Source organism: Mandrillus leucophaeus, unplaced genomic scaffold (genome assembly GCF_000951045.1).
Source record: "Mandrillus leucophaeus isolate KB7577 unplaced genomic scaffold, Mleu.le_1.0 Scaffold397, whole genome shotgun sequence".
Classification (NCBI taxonomy): Eukaryota; Metazoa; Chordata; class Mammalia; order Primates; family Cercopithecidae; genus Mandrillus; species Mandrillus leucophaeus.
Genome location: NW_012104220.1, coordinates 952450 through 960203, shown reverse-complemented (window position 1 = coordinate 960203; position 7754 = coordinate 952450).

The following is a 7754-nucleotide window of genomic DNA, read 5'->3' as shown; positions in this document are numbered from 1 at the left end:
AGTAAGTCTCTGTGGGGATCAGTGTAAAGTCTGATTAAAGCTGCCAGCTCTGTCCTTCAAAAATATCTACAGCCAACTACAAGTGTAAAACAAAAAATTTGCTAAGGCTTAGGAAAAAAAGAATGAATGATGTGCCATCTGAAGCCCTTTTTGGTATGTTCTCCATAATTTGCTGGGGTCATTAGGAGGCAAAGTTTCTAGTCTATTCTCTGACACCCATTCACTATGAGATTTAGACATAAAGATAAGTTCCTTAGATATCATATTCCCAATGTCCTCAGTTGACTTTTTAAGGGCCCAATTTTGTGAAGGGTTTACTGTGTTGACTTAAAAAGAAAAAAAACCCATTCAACAAACTTCTTTGAATGCCTCTGAAAGATATCATAGTCTAATTCAGTGGTTAAAAATATGAGCTCTTGTATCAGATTGCATGGGTTCAAATCTCAACCCCACCTTTATTCATTATGTGAACTTGTGCAATTTACTTTCTATACTTCAGTGCTGACTTGCAAAGTGGGCTTAATAAAAGACCTGATGATTATCATGAGGATTAAAAGTTGTGTCATGAAAAGTAAATAGAATAGTGTTTGAGATATGAGAGATCAGTAAATGTCAGCTATTATTACATATCTGGGACGAACTCCCAGGGTATGTGGCCTCTGGCTTATAATCAGGAGATAAACAGGACACAGCCTCTGTCCCAAAAGTGCCAGATCACAGATTAATGGCAGAGAGCTCAGAAAAGAAAAGTAACAATTACACCGTAGGGTAATAGTACTACACACAAGGTCTCAAAAGAGCACCAATTAGGGGCACCAGATTCCACTTTATAAAGGTCAACAATTTTTTCTAAGAGGAACAGCCACTTGGTTCTTGACGGACACATTGGTATAGTCCTGGCATGAGGGAGGGAAGGTAATTATTGACAAGGGACTGGGTTCACTATAGAAGACTAGAGGTTTTACATGTTGCTCTGCTTTTAGGGAACTGCCCTAGGTGGTTTTAGTATGAATTTTTGTTCTATAATCCCCCACCTGTAAAAAGGAATTCATAATCCTTGACTAACAGCACTGAGATTGCTTAAATGTTAATGAGAAATGTATTTATAAACAATAATGGAGTAATGCGTCTTTTAGAACAAATAGGAATTTAGGAATTAAACAGATCTGAGTTCAAATTAAGGCTTATGTCTATGAATTTGAGCTAGTTGTCTAACCTCTTGAGGCCTCATTCTTCACTGACAAAAATCAGACATAATACCTATCACGTGAGCTATGTGAAATCACTGGTGAGAACACTTAGCACATAGTAGTAGCTCTGTAATCATTAGTTTTGTTTTTTGCTATCGAAAGCCTTCAAAAGAAAGATTATTTCCCATTGTAAATGAGTTCTAAAGATTGTTTATCAATGCAATCATTTATCTCATCTTAGTAATAACTACTTAAAAATATGTTTCCCAGAGATCTTTTCTAGTATTTGAATCACAGAGCTTGGAATTTAATAGAGAGAATTTAAAGGAGAAAATGAGAAGAGGAGGAGGAGGAAGTAAAAAAGAGGAGAAAAGGAGAGAAGGAAGAGGAAAAAAAAGACAAAGTATTTTACATCAACACATCTTGTTCAACTGTTGCTTAAGTGATCACTTTTCCTGACATTGTTATCACATGGTGGTAATATCAAATATTATTCAGTTTTTTTAGGCGCTTCCAACTTTGCATCGATTCCAGTCAAGATAGAGCCCTTCTCCATTCGGATCACCTACTCCTTGCTGTTAGAAAGTTTTGAAGCCAAGTGTCTGACAGAGCAAGCCCCAAACTCTGTCACAAATACACATTTCCCATTAAGAGGAAAACATGACAGAAACCTAGAGAAGCTGCAAAACATATTACATTTAGTTTAGCTGCCCTGCCCTATTTTCTGGCACCCTAATACACAAAATCTCCTAGACCTGTCTATATTTTTTGGGACTTGGAAGCAGCGCACAACTCTCTGTGTCCCTTTAAATACAGTATTATTCCCATTGTAATGTAGTTAATTGCTAAAATAGAAGTGGTAGACAGCCCAGCTGTAATCTGCTATCTTACTAAAGGAAGCCAGTTTCAGGAATATCTCTCAATGACTTAAGCATTATATTTCATTTCTCTTCTTCTATCCAGTCCGTAGACAGTCGTTCTCCCAAGCCATGCCAGGAAACGTTGGTATCACAAGATTGCAGGCTCAGCTGCAGGAACTTGCTACAATACCTTCAATTTTATCATAGCAGTGATTTTACAGCCCTTCTTCTTTTCCTGGAAGTGTATGTACATTCACAGTGTGTGCTTAGTTAAAAATAATTGTGGAATGAGCTAAAGTAGAGAAAGTAGAAGGTGTGATTTGCATGCACAGAATTCTTCTAGGAAGCATCAAAACTGGTGGACTAAGAATGTGCTCCCTCTATCGAATGTTTCTCTTCATGTGAGTGCAATAAACTGGAAAATGCAATAATCTTACTTTTGAGAGTAATAATAATGATAACAAACATTACATATTTGTTTAAATGAAAAAGGCTATGGCTCAATCTTTTTCTTTGTAATTTTCCTTCTTTGGCTTCTAGTCAGTTTTCTGACTAGTCTCAGTGGCAGACAATTAACACAAAGTACTTTTTATTCTGATGAGATATCACTGTAGTGAAAAATACAAGGAGAGGTGAAAAGTGTTAGACAGTGTTGGGCTAGTAGAGTGAATTGCTGCAGAGATAGCAGCTCAGGCAGCTCGTTATTATGAAATGTCCCTGGGTGTGATAGAATAGTCAAACAAAGGATATTCCTTTTCTTTCTTAATTAACAACTTGAAGATAAATAATTTTCCTCTTAAGCTCAAATCAGGATCAAGCAAAAACCCCTGTGTCCTTTGACTTCCCAAAGCTGCTGCATGAAGCATCACAGCCATTTTTTTAAAACCTCCTTCTGATTTATTAACTTAAGATAAATGGCTTTGCTATCATAACCTGTCAGTGCCATGCAATGAAAAGGAAATCAGTGGTGGTAACTGTGTGCGAAGCTGCTCAGCATAGCTAGCCTCAAACATTGGAGTCAAACCTTCAATAATTCTACCACCTTTCCCTGTAGAAAACGATCCACTGGCAAGTTTCTCTTTCATTAACTTTCTAAAGACGTCTGTCCTTGCAGAATCTCCAATTCAGCTGAACATGATGTATGAAATCCTGCCCACCTCATGCACAAAGAGCAGGAAGAAAATGTAGTGCTTATTGGAAACAGCAATATTGTATATGGAAGCTTCAGCAGACTCAACTGGAAAAGTTGCTCACTCGTGAAGATCCAAGGGCAAGGAGTTTCTCTCTCTCCATTTTTTAATTCTTCAAATTTGGCTCATTCTTCTTGGCTGTGAATTACCTTCTGAGGCAACCAATGAGGCAAAACTTGTAAGTAATTGCAATAATAAAAAATGAACAAATTTCCCAATATAACACATGCTTTATTTCTAAGATAACAGGCACTTTATGTCAAGCCTCCTCCTCTTTTTTCAATAAACTTGGAATACATTTATATACAGTGACTCATCAATGCATATGCCAATCTTTTTTTGGTTCAGCAGAAAAAAAATCAAAAGCCAGAGGGCACGTAGGAAAAAATAGGTGATTTTGTTGGAATTCTCATTTATATATGTAGATGATCCTGTAAGCCCATGGATGTCATTTACAACATTTATAAGGACATTGATAGTAACACAATCTCAATAGTGTGTATGTGAAGATTTTTTCACTTACTGGAAAACTTGATTCTTTTTCCTGTTTTGTTCATAACTGGATATCAGGATGTATTATCTATAAAAGTGGACTGCCAGACTGAACAAGACTTTATTTTTTTCCTTACCATCTGCAGTTTCTGAGGTCATCAGAGAAGATTTACCAGATGCTTTTGCTTACCCAAGGGAAGTATGTTAAAGGGCCATGTGTTTTTCTGAAGCAAAGTATCGCTTTTACAGAGAAATGGCTGCCACCTAGAGCCAGTGCCTTCATAGTGAGTGCCCATGTGTTTCACAGTCCATGCTCACCTCTGGTAATTTCCAAAATCTGTCATCAAAATGACCCAGATCATGAACTCAGAGAGAAACAACCCATACTGCCTTGTCTGACCTCCCTGATAGTCTATCAACGAGATTGACTCTATCTCAGTCTTACGGATGCAATTCTTCATATACAAAAGATACTGCCATTTGTAGCACTTGTTCTAAGGCAGCAAAAGCCGCAGGAAGGACCAATTTTACCTATAGCACAGTATTCCAGAGAGCACAGGATTCCAGAGGTGTCTTAATTTTTGTTAATATTGGTTTCAATGGATGTTCCCCAGATTTGCAATGAGATTTTAATATTGAGAAAATCTCTGTCTTTGGCTCCTGGTGGAGTCAATAGCATGACTCAGCTTGCTTTTTTCATGAGTCTGTCCTTAGTAGCAGTGCAGTAAGTGACAAGTTACTTGACTCATCTAAGGTCCACATTCCTCTTCTGTTAAACATGGGAGGTGTTTGTGTGAACTGAATAAAGCAACGTGTGAAAAGGTATTTAGAAGGCTATGTCATGCTTTATAAATGGCAGGTATTGTATATATTTATTTGAAATAAATTCATTAATACATTCTTCACGATTAGGCTAGCCATAGTACTGATTAGCATGCTAGGAATCGTATAATGATTAGCTCAGGTTAAGGGTGCTCTCTGGAGTCAGACTGCCTGGATTCAAATCCTGGCTCCTCCACTTGAGCTGGGTGACCTTGAAAATTTTCTTAACCTCTGGGTCAGTCTTCTCAGCTGTGAAGTGGTGCTAATTAAAGTGCCTAGCTCAAAGGGCGGTTTAGAGGACTTAATAGTTGATATACCTAAAGTACTTAGAACATTTCCTGGCATAGAGTAAGTGCTGATGAAATATTAGCTATTATCATCATGATTGTCATCATCTGAGGTGAAATTTGAACTATGAAAGTAAGTGATGAAGCTATTTTTAGGAGACAACTGCCTTTACCTTGGAGTTTCTTATATACTTTTTAAAACCAAGTAATGACTTGTATTATTACATGACTACTACTTTTTTTGGAGACGGAGTCTCACTCTGTCACCCAGGCTGGAATGCGGTGGCATAATCTTGGCTCACTGCAACCTCCACCTCTGGAGTTCAAGTGATTCTCCTGCCTCAGCTTCCCAAGTAGCTGGGACTACAGGTGTGTGCCACCACACCTTGTACTTTTAGTAGAGATGGGGTTTTGCCATGTTGGCCAGGCTGGTCTCAAACTGCTGACCTCAGGTGATCTGCCCACCTCGGCCTCCCAAACTACTGGGATTACAGGCTGTGAGCCACCACACCTGGCCACATTACTACTACATTTATTTGAAAATTATTCAAGCATTATGCCCACATGAGATGCATGAGGCTTAAATGTGAATGTTGTCAATTGCAACAAAATTCCAGTATATTGTTTTCAAATAATAGAAATCTCTTTATTTTCAAAACTAACTAGCTCAAATAGAAGCCTCCTGTAAGCCCATGCCCCCTAGTCAAATTCTTTAGTTCAGCAAGACTAAGCTATGAAGAATTTAGGCATTTGGAACCTCCACCTCTGAACTTGTACTTTACGGTTAACACAATGTGACTTCCTTTGACATTTAAGTCTTTATGATAATTTTGAGTAAATATTATCCCTGAATAATTATTATGTGGTTTTTTCCAACATCTATAATTACCCAATTTGGAAATAAGTTAGAGATTCTCCCTAAACCAAGTGGAACTTAAATTGACCAAATTTATGAATGTCATTTCTTCATATCACTATGATTCAACCAAGACCATTTGGAGAAGCAATCTGAAATATGTTTTCACTCCTCCTGGTAAATGAATAAAACAGAAAACTAACCTGACTTTTAAAATCACGTTTTAAAGACTACATAGAGCTCAAAGACATATCCATGGTGTGGCATTAAATGAAAAAAAAAAAATCAAGTAAAATAATATTGTAATATTAAAAGCACTTTAATATAAAAAGTTCTTATGGTACATATGAAAATGATAGTAAAATGAGAGCAGGGATCAATTCATTCTAAGGTATGGATTATTTTCATATTTTTCCTTACACAAAAGGAAATATATGACAATAATTTTAAATTTTCCTTTAAGCAATATAAATTATCATTATTATCTGGAATAGAAAACAGACAACAACAATATGACAACAATGAAATATTTTTCAGGTTTGGTTATGCTGAGTATGTAGCAGACACAGATTTGTAATGCCTAAATTCTCACATTTCTAATCCTGCAGGCCAATTATTCTGGTAAGTGAAGAAGAGTATTTAGCATAAACATAGGCTAACCATTCTCTGACAAAAACAATTTAGTCTGAATGAGATTTTCTAATTAACCAGGCACTTGCTACAATGTGCTCTGAAGAAATGGATTGGAAATGAATAAACAAATAAATAAATAAATGAATAATTCCACAGGAGGAAAAAAAAGAGTTCTGAAAAGATAAGGATTTTCAAAGGTAGGTTATTGGGGAAAGGCTGTTTGGAGTTTGAGGGATGTTTTCTGGTATTATTTGAATACAGAAGAGAAAAAAATTGAGAAAGTGAAATGCATTGCTTTAGAGGAGAATTCAGTTAGAGTTGTATAAAAATAACCAGAGATAGACTTAACCTGCCTCAGTGTTCCATGCTTTCCACTCCTTACATTACCTAATCTCACTTAATACTAACATGCATTTCTAAGCCATGAGATGCTTGAATGCCCCTAGCCCAGAAGTCCTTCTTTTCTCTGCCTTGACTGCAGGGGCTGGCTCTGCTTATATGTTCCACTCTGCCAGGTCTGCCCTATACCTTCTTTTAGATGCACAAAGAGCCACTGAGGATCACTCTTAGGGAGGAGAAAATTCTTCATTTTTATACTCTTTACAAGGCTCTGCCAGGTGTCCTGGGTATTGGAAAGTTTCAGATAATACAAATTAAGAGCCATAACAGGTGGACTGTACACCTGGGAGCAAAAATGTGATAACAATGATTTGAGATGGGAAAGGGAGGGAAGAAAACCAATGCCATTACTTTAGTTTCTTTATTCATCTTAGTGGTTGAGTTCCCACTATGTAATATTGTGGTAGGTGGAGAAAAGAATATAAGACGCCCAAGACAGTTCTACTTGTGATAATGCTGAGTAGGCTCCCAGAAGCCAAATCTTCTCATAGATAACTATAAGCTCTGGACAAAAATACAAAAACAAACAAACGAAAAAAAAAAAAAAACGACGACTATCTGGAGACTCTGGAAAGTAACCACAAACAATAAATTTGAAGAGACAAAATTTTTTAAAGAGATGGCACAGAGAGTACCTCCCATCTCTATGGCCTTAGCCTGAGTGTGGTCTGATACCACAGTGTGGCTTGACTGTGGGTGCTGAAGCTCCCATGGAAACCATCCATCTTTCTCACTTGAAAAGGACCCAGCCTGGGGAAGCTCCAGCTGCTGACAAATGAGAGGTTATCCTAAAAAGGAGAGAAATGGAGCAGGACAGGACCAGTGTCTGTGTGTAAAGCCTGATAAAGGTCCTGAACCTGAGTCTTGCATGATCAGACAGACTGCAGGCAGCCTAGCTAACAAAAATAAAAAATAAACAGAAAATTGTATTAGCCTCTTTTCACACTGCTATAAATAAATGCATGCATGCGGGGCTTAAAACCTACATGACAGGTTGATAGGTGCAGCAAACCACTATGGCACGT